Source organism: Tachyglossus aculeatus, chromosome X1 (assembly GCF_015852505.1).
Source record: "Tachyglossus aculeatus isolate mTacAcu1 chromosome X1, mTacAcu1.pri, whole genome shotgun sequence".
Lineage (NCBI taxonomy): Eukaryota > Metazoa > Chordata > Mammalia > Monotremata > Tachyglossidae > Tachyglossus > Tachyglossus aculeatus.
Window position 1 is genome coordinate 105,759,093 of NC_052101.1, and position 23,754 is coordinate 105,782,846.

Below are 23,754 nucleotides of genomic sequence, written 5' to 3' on the forward strand. Positions count from 1 at the left end.
TGGAAATTATCTGTATAGAGATCCTAGCTGAAGCCATGGAAGTGAATGAGTTCTCCAAGGGAGTGGGTATAAATGGAGAACAGAAGGGGACCCAGAACTGAACCTTGAGGTACTTCCACAGTTAGGGGTTAGGAAACCGTAAGCTCATTGTGGGCAGGGAATGTCACTGTATCGTTGTATTGTACTTTCCCAAGCTCTTAGTACAGTGATCTGCACACACTAAGTGCCCAATAAATATGACTGACTGAATGAATGAATGAGGCAAGAGAGGATCCCGCAAAACAGCCGGATCTGCAGACACAATAAATTAATCATTTGATGGTCAGCACCTAATATTAACATGTCCCTAAAGCCTGGGCCATGGAATTTACAGTCTGAGAAAAGGATGTTCTTAGAACAACCTTAGGCTCTTGACATCAAAGCCAATAAACTATATGAGCTAGATCAAAGAAGTTCACGAAAATTACTTTATTTGAAGTTTACTACAGGCAAATTAAAGTTCAGGAAATCCTACATGATTTGCTCTTGTATCACAAAAAAACTGACATGTGCCCAGATTGTAAGAAGAATTACTTGGACAAATGGAAGTTTTGGTACAGGATGATTAAAACACTGTTAAGCCAGAAAATTTACCTGGACTGACTAATGACTCATTCTTCCTTTCTTCACAATTATTTTGATTCTAGTCTAAATTTTTTGGTGATTTTTATTGTCCTCTCGTGCCTAAGATGTTGTTCCCATGTGGATTTCTGTCTGCATGTAGTCTTTTTTGATTGCAGGGAGGCAGTGTTACCTAGTGGAAAGAGAATTAGCCTGGGAGTCAGGGCAATCACTTGCCTGCTGTGTGACTTTGGGCAAGTCACTTCACTATGCAGCAGATTCCTAATATGAAAATGGAGAAAAGCTATCTATTCTCTTTTTCTATTAGAGTGTGAGCCTCATGTGGGACAGGAACTGGGGGTGATCCAATCATCCTGGATCTACCCTAGTGCAGAGCATAGTGCTTGGCATATAGTAAGCACTTAATGAATGCTATTGGCATTATTGTTATTATTATTATCATTATTTTCAGCCATGCCCATATACACAGATAGTCCCTTGCCATCAGCAGCAGCATCTTTGAAAATGCAAGATAGGTTTGGATAAGGATATATTTGAGGATGCAAATGTGTTTCCTGAAATCATTTTTAAAAATAAAAAAAACAACTACTTCCTTGTGTGACTGAAGGTCTTACATGTACACACATGCATATATACTAAAAGATGACATTTAGAAAAAGAGAATCTATATTGCTGTATTTAGATAAGTAGGGAGAAGTCACCCTCTCAGGGTCGCACCTTGAGAGTTTCCAGTACTTTACCAGTCTCGACTATGGGAGGGAGAGTCAAGCAGAGGTATACCCATTCCATTCCTAGCTTGGCCAGTGGCTAGTGAGTGGAAGGAAATCTGCTACAAGTCAAGACTACCCTGTGCTGGGCAGCAGAGACAGGTGAGAGAGTCGAGGGCGTAGACTCATGTTTACTGCACGGAAGGAGGCAATGGTGAACCATTTCCATATTGTTACCAAGAAAACTCTATGGATACACTACCAGAACAATTGCAGATGGAGGTGGTGCATTCTGGAATAGATGCATCCATGGTGCTGTTATGGGTTAGAGATGACTTGACAGCATAAGACAAGGGACAAGTCACATTTACAAACGCTTATGGTCCACTTTATAAAACAAGCACACTACCTATTCAACAGTGAAAGTGGGATAAGTGCTCTTTATGTCCTCACTTCATTTTTTCATTCATTTATAAAAGCTTTAAGTGATTTTATTGTGTTGGGCTCCTATACTACCTGCTTCCATTTTCTGTTATGCAATCCTCCTTGAGATGAATTCCAAACTGTTTCCCCATCTCTTTTCTCTTGTAAACCTTTTGAACCCATATCAACATGCCTCTTCCGTACTTTTGCTATAGTACATCTCTTTCACCTCCTTAAGCCTATGCTTACATAACTAATAATCAAAAACTAAAACCAAGTTAAATCATTTAGTGCTAAATCATGTATTTTAAATGGTATTTGTTAAGCAGTCTGTGCTAGGCACGGTACTAAATTCTGGGGTAGATACAAGATAATCGGGTTATACACACTCCCTGTCCTGAATGGGGTTCAGTCTTAATCATCATTTTACAGATGAGGTAACTGAAGCCAAGAGAAATTAAGTGACTTGCCCAAGGTCACACAACAGAGAAGTGACTGAGCTGGGATTATAATTCAGGTCCTCTGATTACAGGCTTCCAAGGGTCCTGAAAAAAAAAAAGTTATGCCCTCCATGTCTTTTTGACTACACAGACAGAAGTGATTTTGGTTTCTGAAGTTTACAAGGAGTTCAATTTTTTATACAATTTGTCTTTAGTTATTTTGATTTAGGTAGTGTAGCCCAATACTCTCAGCCACCAGAATTCTTAAATGCCAGCCTTTTCTGGCCACCATTGCCTGAACTCTTTACCCCTGGCCTGCATCCTAGATATTATATTTCTGGGTGTCTTTCACACATCTTTGAGTGAATTCTTCTTGTCCCATTAAACTTCCCTGCCTAATCCATTTCAAGTGCTTAGCTAACCTCTGCCTTCCTCATCTCAGGCTTTGGGCAATTCAAAATGCTTAAACTGAAACTTTCTTGTCCTTCATTGTCTGTGTGTTCACAAACAACCTTAAATCACCTCACTAGATCTTCATTGCCAATCTGATCAAAGTTCAACTGGTCTTCATCCTTCAAATCATCCCCCACTTTGCCCCCTTCTCCAGCTCCAATGTTCTTCTCCACCCCTCCACCCTCTCCCTGCTGCAGTCATACTGACGGTTTCTTTAACACATGAATAGAGTTCTTAGTCAGTTTTGATAATCCTCAACTATCGATTTGATCTTTCCAAAGAAAAATTCTACAAAAGTTTGGTCTATCATTGGAAATTCCTTAGGCAATAAATCACTAGTGTGACACGCCTGAGAACCCAAAAGATTAAGTGATGATTTAAAAGAAAAAACAATTAGGCTACATGATCTATTACATGGATTTTTATATTTCATTTTCTCAGTCACTGTGACTACAGTAAGATAAACTTGAAGAGGGACAAAAATGCTTCTATACAGCCTTAGGAGGCAATAGCATAAGAGTTGAAAACTGATTGAGGAAAATATGTGGGGGAAAATGATTTATGGCTGAACAGTTTAAAAATCATATGTTCCTGGGGACATATGACTTAAGGCATGCCATACTAATGCACATTTACTCCTCATATATCATTGTCCTCATTCGAAGACAACATTGTTGACAGTGATACAAATGGACTGCAAAAATCTGATGGGACAGCTGCAGTCTTTTCTTCACTGGGTACATGTTTAAGCTGTCTGCTGGTTAGTGCCTCTTTGTATGCCTGTCACTGCTTAAGGCTCACTTTGCCTCATGGACTGGTTGGTGCTTTTGATCTAAATGAACTATCCCATAACTGCAGAACAGGAGGATTTTTCTGCTCCTATAGCTTGCTTGTGACCATTCTGCTCCACATTTATAGATCACTCTATAAATATACAGATGTATAGATAGCTCTCTCTATATATTTATAAATATATATGTATATATAATATATGTCTATATAATATATATATATATATGTATATGTATACACATATGATATGGTTTTTGTTTTCGAGGCCATTACTGGTGGTAAGAGCATCATGGTTTCATGCGAAGTGCCTAAAAAGAATGACATGGGACCGACATTTCCATTCATGGTGTTTGCGTGTATAGACAGACCCTTACTGGTCTATTGTACTTATACCTTGCAGGGCCTGTCTCTGTTTTTAATCTGGCCTCTTGTTCTCCTGTTCTTCATGAAGTCTTGGCTCAAATAAGCAACCTCTAACAATTGAGGTATTGTTAAGTGTTTATTAGTTCCTTCATGGGGCTCACAGTCTAAGGAGGAGGGAGAACAGGTATTGAATCCTCATTTTAACAGATAAGGAAACAAAGGCACAGAGAAGTTAAGTGACTGGCCCAGGATTAGAAGTGGCAGAGTCAGGATTAGAACCCAAGACCTCTGATTCCTAGGTCTGTGCTTTTTCCACTAAGTCAAGCTGCCGCTTCTGATTCCTGTCTGCCAAGTCAGTCTGTCTCCTGTAGTTGCATTATTGAAGATTCTGCTTCCCTATGTCTTTAAATCATTTATTTTACTCTCCTGGTTTGTATGCGCCTCCTTGTATTATGCTGTACAGCTGCTGCTTGGATATCCTGTGGTCATCCATTCTCCTCACAAGTCCTTCCCATCAAATCTGTGTTGTTGTGAATGTTGCTTCAGTGTTGTTGAGCTTAATTGATTTCCAGGACCATGCTGTGGTGTCGGATTTGCAATCAGATAATTGTTCGCTTCTGGTGTCCCAATTCTGCCCAGAGGCATAAATTGCTGATTGATGAACTTTCACCTGCCTCTAAGGCAAAAGCGCTTTGCTGCCATCATGTGTACATATGGCACAATGATGATAAATTCTATAAGACTTTGGACTGATTTATTATAGGAGTTCCAAAATGTGACAAGACCCATAACCTATGACCATCACTGGTGACTGCAATTCCCACAGGTGGACATGAGTCACTTGACTGTTTTAGGGTGATGGAGATTAAGACTATACATAATATCCTTTGGCCGAGCATTGTCCTGTCCACCCTCTCTGCTGATTCCCCATGGCGTTTTTGTCTGTTCTGTATGTTTTTTTAATGGTATTTAAGCATTCCCTATGTGCCTGACACTGTACTAAGTGCTGGGGTAGATGGAAGCTAACCAAGTCAGACAGAGTCCCTGTCCCACATGGGGCTCAGTCTTAATTCCCATTTTACAGAAGAGGGGACTGAGGCACAGAGTAGTGAAGTGACTTGCCCGAGGTCATACTACAGATGCAGACAAGTGGCAGGACCGGGATTAGAACCCAGGGCCTTCTGATTCCCAGGCCCGGGCTTAATCTACCATCTCTCCCCCTCTCCCCCCTCTCCATCCCCCCGTCTTACCTCCTTCCCTTCCCCACAGCACCTGTATATATGTTTGTACATATTTGTTACTCTATTTATTTATTTTACTTGTACATATCTATTCTATTTATTCTATTTTGTTAGTATGTTTGGTTTTGTTCTCTGTCTCCCCCTTTTAGACTGTGAGCCCACTGTTGGGTAGGGACTGTCTCTATATGTTGCCAACTTGTACTTCCCAAGTGCTTAGTACAGTGCTCTACACACAGTAAGCGCTCAATAAATACGATTGATGATGATGATGATATAATAATGATAATAATAATGATGGCATTTGTTAAGCACTTAGGGGGGGATACAAGGTGATCAGGTTGTCCCACGTGGGGCTCACAGTTTTCATCCCCATTTTACAGATGAGGTAACTGAGGCACAGAGACTTTAAGTGGCTTGCTCAAGATCACACATCTGACAAGTGGCAGAGCTGGGATTCAAACCCCTGACCTCTGACTCCCAAGCCCATAATCTTTCCACTGAGCCATGCAGCTTCAAAGAGTAGGTAAAGGGGTAATACTGAAAGGAGCAGAGGAGGGGTGGGGCAGTTACCAGTAGCCACACAGCAGTGAATGGAGCATAAGAGACAGGATGATGGGATCAGAACAGTTCCTGGCACAGTAGAGAAGAACAATGGGACTGCAACGAGAGCAACAGGAACCCATCAGCTCCATGTAGGGCGTTAAAACTATGGACACAAAAAGGATAAAAAAAACCTCAGAAACATCCCAGACCATTCCAAAGTAACCTCGGCGGTGAGGAAATCCACCTCTGGAGCAGAACCTGGGAGACGCGGTTTGGGGAGCAATAATCTTTGCTCTGTGGGCTGGAGTTCATTGATCTGTTCATGAGTCTGGAGTGAAATAGGAAATCGCATTGCCTTGAACTGCTTGACATAACATCTCATTCTTGGACTGGCAATTATTCCAGAGCAAAAGGTGAGTTCTTTCTCCTTTTGAGGGTGGGTGGTTGTGTCAGCCACAGATTCCAAGGGAATGGAAAGCTAGATGGAAGTGACCTACCTCTGCTCGGATAATGTATGAACTCAAACTAGTGATCACCAACACCATCTTTCACCTCCCAAACAAGAGAATAATACTAATAATACTAATAATATTTATTTAGCGCTTACTATGTGCCCAGCACTGTTCTAAGCACTGGGGTAAATACAAGGTAATCAGGTTGTCCCAAGTGGGGCTCACAGTCTTAATTTCCATTTTACAGATGAGGTAACTGAGGTACTGAGAAGTTAAGTGGCTTGTCCAAGGTCACACAGGAGACAAGAGGAGGAGCAGGATTAGAACCTCTGATTCCCGAGCCCATGCTCTTTCCACTAAACTGCTCCACCCAAGGCCTAAACAATGGCATCTCATAGATCTCAGAGATAATCAGAAATTGCACATATCACTGTGTGTCAGAATGACTTGAAAGTTCTTTGGATGACTCCAGCCATGAAAAGACCTGAATGACAGATTAACCCTAGGCATCCAGAAACTAAATATCAAGCTCCTGGAAAATAAAACTGCAAGGTTCTATGTGACACTGTCACTGCAGTCCTTTTGGAACAGGGAACCCCAGCCATAAGTAACAATGTAAACAGTAAATGGGCAGTTATCAAGTCATTATATAGCAGGCAACCATCACGAATGTGGCTTTGACAAGGAGTCAACATTGAGACTGTTTTACGAAGATGATTCGGAGATTTTAACACCGTTTGCAGCAAAGTGAGGAAGACATCAAGACAACCTTGGAGCTTCTCATGGCAGAAAACTGAATTCAACAAAATGGGACATACAGATCAAGTAGAGAGAGCTATGCAACCAACGGTGGAGGCAAGGATACCAAATCCAAAGTGACTGAGTGATTAGGAGGCCAGAGGTTCAGGATTCTACTGGACAGTTTGGTTTTAGCTGGATGGAACCCTGTATAGGCTGGCTACAAGTACAAAATGTCCCTCTTTTGGAGGTTGGAGACACTGTCCCTACCTTCACATAGATCTGAGAGGGGAAACTCAAAGATTCTGAAACAATTGGCAGTATCGACACCATAGTGTAGTGGAAAGAGCACGGGCCCAGGAGTCAGAAGGTCATGGGTTCTAATGCTGGCTCCACCACTTGTTTGCTGTGTGACCTTGGGCAAATCACCTCACTTCTCTCTGACTCAGCTACCTCATCTATAAAATGGGGATTGAAACTGCGAGCCCCACATAGGACAGGAACTGTATCCAACCCGATTTGCTTGTATCCACCCCAGCATTTAGAACGGTGCCTGGAAGATAGTAAGTGCTTAACAAATGCCTTTATTATTTTTCATAGTAGTAATAGTATCAGTAGCAGCATACATTAAGCACCTAGGTGCTTAGGAAGCACAGAATAAAGTGACACATTTACTACCTATAACGAGCTTACACTCTAACAGAAGAGGTAAGAGGTTTATAATCTCCAGGATACCCATGAAAAATGCAGCAAATTCAGGCTGATTCTAGCCTAATTTAGCAGACTTTTGCAAATAGGTGGTTATGTAATTTTATCACATCATGCAGCATGCTGATGTAGTGTGCTTGATATCACGTGTGTTTCGGTGTTTATTTTTTTTGGAGTGACACCTTATCCAGGCATATTCCCACCACCAAATGTGGATTTTGACTCATCACTAAAGCACATTTCTGGCCCCTTACACATTACCGCAGCATCACAGGAAGAGTTCAACTGAAATCATCCTCGTGATAGACAAAGAGGATATCTTACACAAATGGCAAAAACACTTAAAGGAGCTTCTAAACAAGTCTTTCACCATTGAGGAGGCAACTCAAAGCATAAAAAAGTGTCCACATGTGAGGGTAAGAATCATAGCTCCAAGTTCTGGGGAAATCATTTCCACAGTCAAAGCCATGCAGAATTGAAGGGCACTGAGATTTCCTGCAGAAACAGACAAGCAGGAATGAACACTTTCCTCAGCACACTGGGCCATGGGGGAAGTGCCATAAGACTTCAAAGGTCTCACCTTAATTTTCAAGAAAAAAGAGGAGAGAACTGACTGTGGACGTTTCTGCAGAACCTCACTGCTTTCCATCACAGGCAAGATTCTGGTCAAAGTGTTTCTGGCGAAGCTATTGAATCAATCAATCAATCAATAGTATTTATTGAGACCTTACTGTATTTGACACTACCCACAGATCAGGATTGTCCATACTTCACTATGCTGCCCAGACCAAAAAAAACTAACACAAAACAAACAAAAAGGCCTTCCCTGACTAAGCCCTCATTTCTTCTACTCCCTCTCTTTTCTGTTGCACTTTTATCTGCACCCTTTAAGCACTTGATATTCACTCCACCATCAGCTCCACAACATTTATGTCCATACCCTTTTTTTTTCCTGTGGGGCTGGAGGAGTGTAAGCCCCCAAGATGTTGAAATTTAAACAGCAGTGAACAATCCAATGGAGCACACCATCAGACCCCATCACCAGCCAGACATCATAGTTGAATCTTCCCTTCCAAGGGGAACAACCCTTCCTGACTGAACAGCAGATGTCTCCTCTCTCCCAGAAAGGGATCCTGGATTTCCTGATGGTTCTTTTTGAAGAATGCAGTAAACCTGCTCCAATAAATGTTAAAGATGTGAGCAACTTTGTCAGAAAGTATTCAGAGATCATAGCTGAACTCTGGGAAACTCCAAGCTAGTGTGAAGACTTTTGAAGTAAAAGCGTGGTAAGCTGTTGTCTCTTTGCAGAAGTACAGGTGCTGAGAGAGAAAGTCACTGGTGATATCTATGCCATGAAAGTAATGAATGAAAGGTCCTTATTAGCCCAAGAATAGATTTGATTTCTCGAGGAAGAGCAGAGCATACTACTTGTTATACTGTAGTCTCCCAAGTGCTCAGTACGGTGCTCTGCATCCAGTAAGCACTCAATAAAAGTGACTGATTGAATGAACTATTTTGGAGTTTCAGCCCATGGAGCCCTCTGTTTCAGTGTGCATTCCAGGGAAAAGAAAAATAATCTTTACCTGGTTACGGAATATCTTCCAGGAGGGGACTACCTATTTCTCTTGAACTGACATGATGCCTAGATACATGCAATTCTTGTCCATTTTTAATCTAGTGCTACTGGTTTTGGCAGTTCACAGTGTACATCAGAGGGGATATGTACACCGAGACATCAAACCAGAGAACGTTCTGTTGGACTATACAGGACACATTAAACTGGTGGATTTTGGATCAGCTGCCAAAATGACCATCAGTGAAATGGTTAACAAAGTACAGTTGTTTGTTCATTAAATTTGGATCATTTAATCCTCTAGACTATATGCTCTTTGTGGACTAAGAATATTTCTACTCTTTTGTATTGTACTCTTCCAAGTGCATGATACAGTGCTCTGCATGCAATAATCCGTCAATAAATACCATTGATTGATTAATTGATATACACTGACTTTTTCTTTATAGGTATTTATTTTAATTTTTGTCTTACCTCCCTCCCTAAACTGTAAGCTGCTCATGGGCAGGGATGACGTCTTCCAATTATGTTGGATTGTACTTTCCCAAGCACTTAGCACAGTCCTCTCTCTGTCCACAGTAAGATCTAAATACCATTCCTTTATTGAGAATTGATTTCTAATACAATAATGCACTGAAATGTGTTTTCTGCAAAGACTTTTATTATTCCCCAAGTCTAAGGTTTGAAATGGCTCAGCATCTAAATTCTGGACTACACAGTGTTCTTGTACAACCAGGGTTCTTGTACAACCACAGATATAGCGATAAATCTGGCCATTTTTGTTATTCATTCAATTGCATTTATTGAGCACTTATGTGTGCAGAGCACTGTACTAAGCGCTTGGGAAGTACAAGTTGGCAACATATAGAGACAGTCCCTACCCAACAATGGGCACCTCTACCACGCAGAGTCCTTGTAAAAGAACCGAGAGAAATGTGTCGTAATTTTTGTTGTTTTTCTTCCATCATGTGTTCGCTGCACTAGTTTCAGTTTGAAAGACTTCAGTTGTACCATTTTCTGTCTTTTGCAACATCATAAATTGAAACTCACCTTATTGATCAACAGATGACCTCTCTCCAGTACTTTTTAGATTAGAGATAACAACAAGCTGCAAAAATAATTTCTGTAACTCCATCAACAGCTCTTTTCATCAGGCTCTCTGCTATGAGTTCACTTAAAGTTCTCTGATGAAAACCAGATTTTTAAAGGCAAACATTTGTATTATATACCAAACTCTGATCCCTTTAGAACTCATTTTTTTTTCAAAATTTCAATATTCTCGGCATCATTACATTACTAGAATTTAGTAGTTGAAAAAGAAGTGAAAGAGGAAATAAAAGATAAATCTAGTTTCTCAATTTATTTAAAGTATGATTTCAGATCCAGCTTTAGTCAACACATCTAAAACAGAAAACTATTATGACTAAAGATTTTGTATTTGGAAGATGAGCACATTTAAGAACATATTTTAAAATATCAGAATTAAATATCATTTTTGAATACATTATCACCTTCTGTAAAATAACATTTGTTAAAGCAGCTATAGATAGTAATGTGAGAAATGATACTCAGACTCTCCCAAGGTGTATAAAAGCCTTATTCCAGATGTTTTTCTGCCAAAAACAGTTTCATACACACCAAACTATAGTTTTCACAGTGATTGCTTCACAAAGGTAGTTCTTAAATCTAAAAATGTACGGCAGCATAAAAGTGCATATATGGTTCTACAAATGTTCCCCTCGTGTAGGAGTGAAAATATTTGACATCCATAGGCACCCCTAACTAAAAAGACAAAATGGGGCTTCAGCTTCATTTCTGTGGACCTTGACTCTGTGGTTCTGCTGCCTTCATAAAAGATGTAGTTTTTACAGGGGCTACCAGGCCTGAAAACTGTTCAGCTTCCATCTTGTCATCTCACGCTCGTTCTATTGAAAAACACATTTTTTTCGATCTGAAATGAATTTTTTTCTTCAAATCTGGAATGGGTTTTTGACAGCTGACTTTATTTTAAGCAGTAATACATCAAAGAAAGACACATCTGATAGTATATTACACAGGCTCAGATGAAATATGTCACTAATAGATCATAACAGCAGCGTCACTTTCATGCTGCATTCATAAGAATATTTCTTAACCAGTAGAAACCCATTTTAGTGACATAGACCTTTTTTAAAGGAAATATAATGTATTTTGTGAATCTTGTAAACTTTCCAAAAGGAGAGTATGCATTTATACCACTCATGGAGAGAGAGAAAGGGAGCTAAGTTCTTTCAAGATCACTGGGAAAATTGTTTCGGGGGAAAAAGATATGGAACCAAGCCGAAGGAAAGCCTTAATCCTCCAAATTTCTCAATAGGCATCGGGCTGTTATTTTTTTCTGTTACTAGAACTCTGCCGTGACAGAATATGACATTTCTCCATCAGACATTTCAACTGCCCTCTAAATGATATCAAGATTTCAAAATAAACCACACCGTTACATTTGAATGTAGGAAGATTATAGAAAAGGGCTTTCATAACATTTAAAAAGAATGTTGGATGATCTGTCACCAGGTTGGGAGATGGTGGCAAGAGCCCGGGCTTTGGAGTCAGAGGTCATGGGTTCTAATCCCAGCTCTGCCACTTGTCAGCTGTGTGACTTTGGGCAAGTCACTTAACTTTGCTGGGCCTCAGTTCCTTCATCTGTAAAATGGGGATTAAGGCTGTGAGCCCCATGTGGGGCTTAGAATAGTGCTTGGCATATAGTAATCACTTAACAAATACCATGATTATTATCATAATCCACAGAAGATCCCCAAGAGCAGCCATTTGCTTATATCGACTGATAATACCAAATGAAAATAACAATTCAAAATCATTTTAAGGATTGAAGGATATTTTAAAGAGGGTTTCTCCCACTGTAGACACAGCCAGAGTGATAAAAATGTGTTCAGCTGTATCTGCACTACAAAGTGAAGTGCCCAGGTTCTTATCCCAGCTCGACCTCTCATCATCTACATCGGTATTTATTAAGCACTTACAATGTGCTGCGCAGCACTGTACTAAGTGCTTAGAGAGTACAACAGAGTTGGCAGACACATTCCCTGATCACAATGTCCTTACAGTCTAGAGGATCTATGACCTTGCGCAAGTTGTTTCATTCTCTGTGCCTCAGTTACCTTGTCTGCAAAATGGGGATTCAATGCCTGTTCTCTCTCCTACTTGGACTGTGAGATCATTTGGGACAGGAACTGATGTGACATGATTATCCCATACCTACTCCAGTACATAGTAGAATGCTTGACACAGTTATGCTTAACAAATACCACAATTATTGTGATCATTATTTTTATTATCATTAGAAAGAAAACAATAGAAATTTGGGGTTGATGGAGTAGAAGGGTGATTACAGTAGTGTGGTTCAGAGACTGACCCCCCCAAACCAGACCCCTTGGATCTACTCAGGGATCTCATTTCTGGAACCTCACTCAGGTTCAGCGTTGCAGGTCAGTGAAACCCTGACTCAGCAAATCCACTTTTTTTTAATGGCATTTGTTAATCACTCACTATGTACCAGGCACTGTACTAAGCGTTGGGGTAGATACAAGATAATCATGTCAGACCAAATCCCTGTCCGACACAGGGCTCACAGTCTCAATCCCCATTTTACACCTGAGTTAACTGAGGCACGGAAAAGTTAAGTGACTTGTCCATGGTCACAAAACAGACAAGTAGAGGAACTGGAATTAGAAGGCAGGTCCTTCTGACTCTCAGGCCTGTGCTGTAGCCATTAGGCTTAGCTGCTCCTCAAGACTAAGGACTTCCAGGTATTGTACCCACGCTGTTTCAAGGGGAGAGTCACACCAAAGAACTCTACCTTCACTCATTTCAGAAAGCCTGATAAGAGGAAAAAGAATGTTCTACTTATGCAGAGAAGCAGCGTGGCTCAGTGGAAAGAGCCCGGGCTTGGGAGTCAGAGGTCATGGGTTCGAATCCCGGCTCTGCCACAGGGCAAGTCACTTCACTTCTCTAAGCCTCAGTTACCTCATCTGTAAAATGGGGATTAAGACTGTGAGCCCCACGTGGGACAACCTGATCACCTTGATCTCCCCAGCGCTTAGAACAGTGCTTTGCCCATAGTAAGTGCTTAACAAATGCCATTATTATTATGCTGGTCAAATTAAGAAGCTTTCACCCTTTGCCTTAGGTAGACCCATGTTAAGTGTTTATTTGAGAATAAGATGATATATCCACATATTTCTTGCAGTACTGGCAATTTTACATGTTTTTCCCCATTATTCAACAAAGGCATTCGTTCCTTTCTACCCCAATGCAAGGATCATTAAAGTGGTACATGCTGACCTCCCGTACAACGCATCGGGAGATTTGAAAGTGGAATGCCAATTTCCCTCAATTACCCAGTAAAATCTCATGCTATGTCAAGTGATAACAGAAAATAGCTTGTGTCACCGCTGTGTAATTTTAGCATCCTCACTGTTTTACAGTTGAATCACGTCACACAGTGTTTGACCTTTATAAGTATCTTACTAGCACATTATGGCTGCAGTGGTAAAATTGATTAAAATTGATGATGGTTTAAAAACACAGAATTCTAGTGGCTTGATTAAAAATGAAGTACTTTTCAACAAACTTTTTTGTGTGTAAATGATACACAAGTGTTAACATTAATGATAAACCTTTTTTATAATGCATAAAATTGCACTTGGCAGTCAAGAGCACTGTAGCAGATAAGTAAGGCAATTTTCCTCATCATTTTTTCTTTTGTTGTCAATCGTGTTGCAAAGCTCATTGGCTTTTAAGTGAGCTAAATTTGAATATTCAAGATCCTGATCTGCCCAGATGCATGGATTTTTGTTGAAATAGTACAATTCAATATTCAATAAAGGTACTTTTTAAGAATTTTACTAGCAATTTACCACAATTTGGATTTGCATCAAGAAGAATAATATTTGGATTCTTTAGTTTTTAACTAATCAGCAAGAAAGTTACTGAGTCCATAAATATGCTGAGAGATGTCTAACTTTTTATGTGGCAATCCAAATGGATTGGTCTGGGTCATTACACCCTCGTAGTGTCTTCTTGGAAGTTACTATAAAAACATGCTTAAGCACACAGAATAATGCATAGTAGATTAATCAGCATTTTCAAATTAAACTAAGATCTACTGGGGATCTTTTGCTTATTTTCATAAGCTTTCTATTAACTTTTATCTCTTCCTCTTGGAACTATAATCTGTGGGGGAAAGGGGTAGGGGGACATGTGAGGGGAGAAGGAGGAGGAAGGGAAAGAGGGAGAGAAGGAGGGAAAGGAGGGAAAAAAGGAAAGGGAGGGAGGTTTGGGAGGAGGGGAGAATGAGAAGGAAGGAGAGGGTAAAGAGGGAGGAGGGGAGTCTCATCAGGAATGATGATGAGCCTCAGTACTGAGACATCAGGACTGAGAATATGCACAAAGGAATTGATTGGTAATAATTATGGTGTTTGTTAAAAGCATCAAGCAATGTTCTAAGCACTGTGATAGATATCAACTCCTGATCCACATGGGGCTCCCAGTCTAGGTAGGAGAGAGAAAAGGTTTTGAATCCCCATTTTACAGATAAGGAAACTGAGGCACAGAAAATTTAAGTAACGTGCAAGTGGCTTGTAGAGCACCACCCACATTCTCCCTTCTAACCGATCAGTGGCATTTATTAAGCACTTGTGTGCAGAGTACCGTAATAATAACAATAATGATGGTATTTGTTAAGCAAGTACTATGTGCAAAGCACTGTTCTAAGCCCTGGGGAGGTTACAAGGTGATCAGGTTGTCCCACGGAGGCTCACAGTTTTAATCCCCATTTTACAGATGAGGTAACTAAGGCACAGAGAAGTTAAATGACTTGCCCAAAGTCACACATCTCACAAGTGGCAGAGCCGGGATTTGAACCCATGACCTCTGACTCAAAGCCCATGCTCTTTCCACTGAGCCACGCTGCAGGCCTTGGGAGAGTACAATACAACGGAGTTGGTAGACACACTTTCTGCCCTGCCAGAAATCTTCCCACTGGCATACGAGAGAGAGAGAGAGAGAGAGAGAGAGAGAGAGAGAGAGAGAGAGAGAGAGAGACTCAACATATGTCATACCCCAGCAACATGCCCCATTCTACCATAATGAGGACTCTATTACAGCTATTATGGATAAATTAAAAATTCCAGGACCAGGGTGGTAGTGGGGGCCAGTGAGAGGAAAGGCTGCAAATTTGGCTAGTTCAGGAATGTGTGGTTTCATCAGCAGCAGTGGGGTGTAAGGAAATATAGCAGTTGCATATCATAATAATTATAATAATAATAATGATGGCATTTGTTAAGCGCTTACTATGTGCAGAGCACTGTTCTAAGCGCTGGGGGGGATACAAGGTGACAAATAATGACAAATAAATAATTATATGACATAAATAAATAATGACAAATAAATAAATAACGACAAATAATAATAATAATTAAATAATAATAATAATAATAATAATAATAAATGAATGAATGAATAAATAATGATAAATAATGACAAATAAATAATGACAAATAAATAATTACAAAATAATGACAGTATTTGTTAAGTGCTTACTATATGCCAAGTGCTGGGGTAGATACAAGGTGATCAGGTTGTCCCAAGCAAGGCTCACAGTCTTAATCCCCATTTTACAGCTGAGGTAACTGAGGCACAGAGAAGTTAAGTGACTTGCCCAAAGTCACATAGCTGACAAGTGGTGGAGCCAAGATTAGAACCCACGACCTCTGACTCCCAGGCCCGTGCTTTTCCCACTAAGTTTCATCATTGTCAGTGTTATTCATTGAGCACTTACTGTGAGCACTGTACTAAATTCTTGGGAGAGTACAAAGTAACAGAGATGGTGGACATGTTCCCTGCCCACAATGAGGTTACAGTGTAGACGGGGAGACAGACAACACATCCCAGTATGTGTGAGAGAGTAGAGGTTGTGGAATATAGAGGGATGAAGGACCCAAAGGGGGATTGTGGAAAGGGGGGAACTGTAGGTATGTTGCAGCAATAACTCGTGGCAATAACAGCCATTTAGCTAATGCGTATATTTACAGGTTCCATTTTAACCAGGGCTGCCTTTGCAAAGAAAAGTGAAGACTAGGAAAACTGCTCTGACTACTGAAGAATTGCCCTGGTGTTTTGGCAAATCAAAAAAGGTTGGCCTGAGCCAATCGTTTCCTTGGCTACTTGAAGTAACATACATGGCAACTAGTGAAGCTTTCCTAATGTGGATAATCTTAGCACAAAATGATACATATGATCTTGTGTTTTTAGAAAACTCAAATGTAACTGATTAACATGTGCCAAAGTCCTAAAGCTTTGCAAATGATGTATTTAAAGTGTTTCACTTTTTATGCTATGGTCATCTTAAATACTGTATTCAATATTTTATGCTATGTAATATTTAAAGTAGATGACTGGGAATTTTATACAAGCTTAGAAGATAAATGAGTTTAGACAGAATTTATATGAGATGTCAATAGTAGTTTGAAACAATAAGGTTGATGGTTTCATTAACATCAGTTTCTTTATAGGCCCAAAAAGGAGAATAAGTTTATAACAATAATGATAATAACTACGATATTTATCAAGTGCTTACTCTGTGCCAAACTCCGTGCCAAACTGAGAAGCAGCGTAGCTTAGTGGAAAGAGCCCGGGCTTGGGAGTCAGAGGTCTTGGGTTCCAATCCCAGCTCCGCCACTTGTCAGCTGTTGACTTTGGGCAAGTCACTTCACTTCTCTGTGCCTCAGTTACCTCATCTGCAAAATGGGGATCAAGACTGTGAGCCCCAAGTGGGACAACCTAATAACCTTGTATCTATCCCAGTGCTTAGAACAGTGCTTGGCACATAGTAAGCACTTAACACATACCAACATTATCATTATTATTATTATTATTAACTCTGGGTTTATACAAGGTAATCAGTTCAGACATAAATGTACCTAATGTTTTCGTCACATTCTTTTTTTTAAAATGGCATTTATTAAGTGCTTACTACGTGCAAAGTACTGTTCTAAGTGCTGGGGAGGTTACAAGGTGATCAGGTTGTCCCCTGTGGGGTTCACAGTCTTAATCCCCATTTTACAGATGAGGTAACTGAGGCACAGAGAAGTTCAGTGACTTACCCCAAGTCATACAGCTGATAAGTGGCAGAGCAGGGATATGAACCCATGACCTCTGACTCCAAAGCCCGTGCTCTTTCCACTGAGCCACGATGCTTCTAGCAGCTTCTTAGCGGGTTTGGAGAATGGGTTTGCTAGGGAGGTATCTGTAGAAAGAGTTAAGAGGCTACCACATAAGAGTTAAGCACTTAGAACAGTCTTTGTCACATAGAAACCATTTAACAAATACAATAACAAGAAAAAAAAGATATTGGAGGTCTTTGGTGACTTGCAAAACATCACCCAGCTGATTTATGGCAAAGCTAGCTTTAGAGCCTCGGTTTCCTGATTCCTAGTTCCATGCACTGTTCACTAGGCCACGTTGCATCCATCTTAAAAAGAGCATTTCCAGTTTGTATAAACTGTGACAGAACAGACTCAGAACCAAGAAAACACAACACTGTATGTTGCATTAAAATTGTACCTTACAACTCTTGCACAAAGTAAAATTTCTTCATGGTTCAAGACCCCTGCAAAACTGAGACCTGAGAAATGGGAAATATCAATATTCCAAGCAGTTATAAGGTCAAGGGTGATTCTTGACATCAGACTAAATCCTTACCTTGGCATAATCACTAAAATGATCATCCAGGAGAATAAATAATGAATAATGAATAAATTTTCATGCCAATTCCAATATAAAGAGCAGACAATTTAAAACCAAGATTATGATCATCTGAAGGGCCTCATTTCATCCACTACAACACTGATACCAGAAATCTCAATTCGTCTTCATCTTATCAAACTCATTCCAGCAAAACGGGGCTGGAGAATATTCTCTTTCTACATAAAAATATGCAGTTATGTACATTTAATCGAGGATTATTCAAATACCTAGGAGATTCCAAATGGGCAATGTGGTATATTTCAAAATAGAATTTCCTATGATGCATTTGTCACACCAAATTAAGAAGTCAGTTCCTCAGTTTGAAATGTAATTCCACAGCTCTAACACACAGTTGAATCATCCTTCCCAGCATAAATGATTTGAGAGATCGTCTTAGCGGAAGGTTGGTAATTTTCCAACAAATAGAGATAGTGAAAACAAGCAGCCAAAATTCAGCAGGGAAAAAGAACAAGTTCCTTTCCCTCAGTTACTTAAATCATTCAGACAAAAAGCAAGGATTTCACCCAAATTATTCTTATAATTAAGCTAGGTGAACTTTGGCCCAAATGGCAATGTAATGTAGTCCTCCCATTTCAATGCACTGGAATATGTTTCACCTTTAGACATTGTTTCCCAAATGGAATGTCCCTCTATTTCCTATATCCTTACTTCAATATCCTCTTAAAACTACTGAAGAGAAGAGTGGGCCATTTTAAAATTGAGAAGAGATTTCCAAATATATCTCTGCCATTATCCATAGAGGGTTGGGCAATATTCTTCCTCTATTTCCTATATCCTTACTTCAATATCCTCTAAAAACTACTAAAGAGAAGAGTGGGCCATTTTAAATTCGAGAAGACATGTCCAAGTGCATCTCTGACATTATCCACAGAGGGTTGAACAATATTGTCCCCACACTTCCATGCCAAGCTATTCCATAGTTGCTCTATATGGAATCACAACCAGGGTCAAATTGCCCCTTTAGGGGTGGGAAGGGTAGTAGCCTTCCCCACCATAGCACTGGAACATTTGCCAAACCTCTCTGGGAGTCTCTTGGTACCTCTTCTGTTCCCATGCTGACCATTTCCTCAGAACTCATTTTTGGTACAGAGGGAAGAAGGACTCTCTGAGGCTGCAGGTGGTAGCCTCATGATTCTTCAGGGGAAGCAAACCAGACTTTTGGCTGCAGCTGGAAATATAAGGAAATAGGCAGATAAAGAAAGGTTCTTTTCTACCCCGAATGGCTATAGGGAATGCGCAATTGCCCCTCAATACTGCAAGGAGAGACTAGAATCTGCAGACAGTGAAGTAATATCTGTTTGGGAAGAAATACCGAATTCACATTTTAAAGGCTTAATGAAATCTGAGAATGAAATAGAGAAGCAGCATGGCTCAGCGGAAAGAGCACGGGCTTGGGAGTCAGAGGTCATGTGTTCAAATCCCAACTCCGCCACTTGTCATCTGTGTGACTTTGGGCAAGTCACTTCACTTCTCTGTGCCTCAGTTACCTCATCTGTAAAATGGGGATTAAGACTGTGAGCCCCACGTGGGACAACCTGATTATCTTGTATCTCCCCCAGCACTTAGAACAGTGTTTGGCACATGGTAAGCGCTTAACAAATACTACCATTATTAAATCTGGATCATTAGTCAGCTGTTTATAACTTGCAGTTTCTGAGGCTAGTCAGAATAAGAGGGCAGAAGGTTGAGACCATGTGTGCATGTTAAATTGAGGTCTTTAGGGGATTCTGGAGTGTTCCAGGATTCTGTCTGGTGGACAGTTGCCTCACCCTACAGCCAAAGATTGCAGAATAGGAAAATAACAACAGGGCTATTCATTTTCAACTTAAACACTCCACTCTCAACAAGGACTTTGGAATCAGAAACATGGATGGCTTTCCCTTTGGGTGTTTCCCTGGACACATCCCTCTGGGAAGAGGGGGAAGCCCTTTGGAATTGTGGGAAGGGGAAATCTGCTTTGGTTTCAATCCCTCCCTTTACGGTAGGTTCATTTACTAATTAACTAGACAGTTTGGAGTTTGCTTTTTCCCCTCTGAGGAAAGAGCAAAAAAAAAAAAACAAAAAAAAAAACCAGCAGCATCTCTACCTCCCAAAAGTTTCAGTACAATTTTTGAGAACTTGCCTGATCTCTTCCAGTTAAAGAATCCACTGGCATTAACTTTTTTGGATCCTGAGACTGATTTAGAGGGGAAAATTAGCCCCTTTAACATGAAGGTTGATTTCAAGGATGAAAACCTTCACAGTGCTTCTTCAGCTAACCTGGTGCCTCAGTTGTATGGACCCTTGGTCTGACTCAGTGGTGAAATTTCTTATGTTTTACTTGTGTTTTTATCTACAGCTCAGACATTTGCATACATGTTTCACCATAGGTCAGCACTGAAGCAATACCACAGGACTTCAAACATAACACCATAGTCACCATCTTCAAGAAGGAAAGCAAGAGAGCTAACTGTGGAAACTACATGGCTCCTCAGTGCAGTAAGAACAGAATCAGAGACATTCTGCACAGGCAGCTGCAGAGTATGGTCAACTAGACATTCACTGAATCTCAGTGTGGTTTCAGACCAAAACATAATAATAATAATGATTGCATTTATTAAGCGCTTACTAAGTGCAAAGCTCTATTCTAAGTGCTGGGGAGGTTACAAGGTGATCAGGTTGTCCCACATGGGGCTCACAGTCTTAACCCGCATTTTACAGATGAGGTAACTGAGGCACAGAGAAGTTAAGTGACCTGCCCAAAGTCACACAGCTGACAATTGGTGGAGCCAGGATTTGAACCCATGAACTCTGACTCCAAAGCCCATGCTCTTTCCAGTTAGCCACGCTGCTTCTGATAGATAGATGTGATAGGTAAGATCGTTCTGCATCACACTAAGAGAAAAAACCTTAGGGAGCAACTCCAAGTCCTCTTGATCCCTTCAACAGACCTGGATTCTGGCTATGTCAGCATATTTGATGATTCTGAGTTGCCCAGACCCTTTAGTTTTTCCACAGTGGTATGGTCACTTGCTTGGGTCAGAGCTGAAGGTATCCTGTCTAAATCAATCAACAGTAGTTTAATGTGCTTACTGTGTGTCTGAGCACTGTGCTAAGCACTTGGGAGAAAATAATAAAAGCAAGATACCTTCAGGGATCTTATAATCTAATAGGGGAGAAAAGCTGACAAGTTATGTTTAAATAATGGGATCAGGAGAGGGAATAAAGTTATAACTGATGGTAATAGAAGAGTAGAAAAATGAATAGAGGAATAAAAATGTTAAACTTCATGCAGTGTGCATGTAAATCAATGCATACTTAAGTCTAAGGATTACTATTTAAACTAAAGTAGGTTGACAAGCCCTGGAATGTGGAAATTAATCAGGAAGGCCTCCTGAGGGAGGTGAGTTTTCAGAAGGGCTTTGAAGATGAGAAGAGTTGTGCTTTGGCATTATTATGAAATGGAAGGGATTTCTAGCAGGGGAAAAGGAATGTGCAAGATGTCAGAGATGGGAAAATTAAGTGTGAAGCATGGTAAAGGGTTAGCTTGGGAGAACTGAACTCGAGAGTAACAGATGAAGAAAGAAGAGGGTTGCTGGTGGACAGTCTTAAAAAACAACTGTCAGGAGTTTCTGCTTGATGCAGAAGGAAATGGGAAACCCTTGGAAGCTTTTGAGGAATGGAGAAGGATGTGCTGAATGACATTTTAGAAATCAATCTAACATATTTATTGAGTGATTACTCTGTGCAGAGCACTGTACTAAGCATTTGGGAGAGTACAATGCAAGAGTTGGTAAACATGTTTCTTGTCCACAACAAGCTTAGAATTTAGAGGGGGAGACAGATATTAATATAAATAATTATGGATATGTACATACATGTTGTGGTGCTAAGTGAGGGGTGAATAAAGGGGGCACATCCAAATGCCAGGGTGGCACAGAAGGGGGTGAGAGAAGAAATGAGGGCTTAGTCAGTGATGGCCTTTTGGAGGGCATGTGTTTTCAATAAAGCTTTGATGTAGAGTGATTGTCTGCTGGCTATGAAGAGGGAAGGTATTCCTGGCCAGACTGCAAGATGTGGGCAAGAGATCCACTGTGAGATAGATGAGATGGAAGTCCAGTGAGTAGGTTAGCATTAGAGGAGTGAAGTGTGTGGGCTGGGCTGCAGTGAGAGAGCATTGAAGTAAGATAGAAGAGGGCAAAGTGATTGAGTGCTTTAAAACCTATGATAAGTAGTTTCTGTTTGATGCAAATTTGGATGGGCAACCACTGGAGATTCTTGAGTAGTGGGAAACATGCACTGAGTGATTTTGTAGAAAAATGATCCAGGCAGCAGAGTGGAGTATGGACTGGAGAGGGGAAGAGACAAGAGGCAGGGAGGAGTGGTTGATGCAGTAATTAAGGTGGGATAGGATAGGATAAGTGCTTGAAATAATATGGTAGCAGTTTGGATGGAGAAGAAAGGGCAGATTATGGTGATGTTGTGAAGGTTACACTGAAAGGATTTGGTGACATTGAATATGCAGGTTGAGTGAAAGAGATAACCTGAGGATAACATCAAGATCACAGGCTTGTAAGACAGGGAGGATGGTGGTGCTGTCTACAGGCAGGGGCCAAAAAACTGAATCAAGGGGAGGGTTTCCACCCCTCCCCCCACCGGTGACCTAGGATCTATCTGGGGAAGGGACTTTGAGCCCTCCAGCCCCACCCCTCCACTTATACGGAGGCCTAAAATCAAGCCAGAGAAAAGGGCCAATATTCACCCCAGCACCCGCTGGTGTGAAGGGATAGGGCTGGAAATGCAGGTGGAGGGGATGGATTTTGAAAGGTGTTAGGAGATCTCCTCTTGAGATACTACTGGGAAAGATGCCAGAGTTGAAGAAGGAACAGGAAGAGGGAGGGACTGGAGTGGAGCAGGGGAGATTTTAGGGAGATTACAGTTGATGGTGGATTGAAAGATGTACAGCAAAGTAATGGGGTAACTTTGAAGACAGGGTGAGCTGTCTTCTACTAAATGCTGGGGTGGATACAAGCAAATTGAGTTGGACAAAGTCCCTGTCCCCACGTGGGGCTCACAGTCTCGATTCCCATTTTACAAATGAGGTAACTGAGGTGCCAAGAAGTGAAGTGACTAGCCCAAGGTCACACAACAGGCAAGTGGCAGGGCTGGGATTAGAACCCATGACCTTCTGAATCTCAGGCCCATGCTCTATCCACTATGCCATGCTACTTCACCAACTCTGTTATATTGTACTCTCCCATGCACTAAGTACATTGTTCTGCACACAGTAAGCACTGAATATATATGATCAATAGATTGAATACTCTTATGATTCACCACAAAATTATTTCAACTCCACAGGTTGTGGATATCATTACTTTACTTTTTACTATTATTTTTACTAGTCTTTACTATTGCTACCCAGGAATTGCTATTATGGCTAGCTATATGTTATGATTGCTCTGGAGGCATGGGGAAAAGAAGACATGGATAAGATACCATGAATAACACATGCAGGAGATTATCTATTGCCTCTCGAGTTGGCAAAGCACTATGAACTGTCAATACACTTGAGGAGAATGGGACTATGAGCTATGTATTTGTCATTTGCAGGACCTAGTGGCATTTCTGAATCTGCCTCTGGTCGCAATCTTCTGAAAACTTCAATTTGTAAACTCATCGTGGGCAGGGAACGTGACTAACAATTGTGTTATATTGTACTCTACTGTTTGGTAATCTAAACATCATGCCAACCTTGTCCACTTCAAGTTTGTCCTTACTTGCCTTAACTCTGCCCTCTCCTCTGCCCAGCAAAAGTATTTCTCTTCCCTTTCTGACACCCATGCCCATCACCTTCGTCAGTAGCTCCAGATATTTAACTCCCTCCTCAGGCCC

General features: G+C 40.7%; 1 non-coding gene across 1 annotated transcript; it reads left to right on the top strand.

Moving 5' to 3' along the window:
- The first annotated feature begins 1,320 nt into the window (after positions 1-1,320).
- On the top strand, positions 1,321-1,458 carry LOC119920235. Its single transcript, XR_005447993.1, has one exon. It is a non-coding gene; the product is annotated as a small nucleolar RNA SNORA7 (small nucleolar RNA).
- The last annotated feature ends 22,296 nt before the right edge of the window (positions 1,459-23,754 follow it).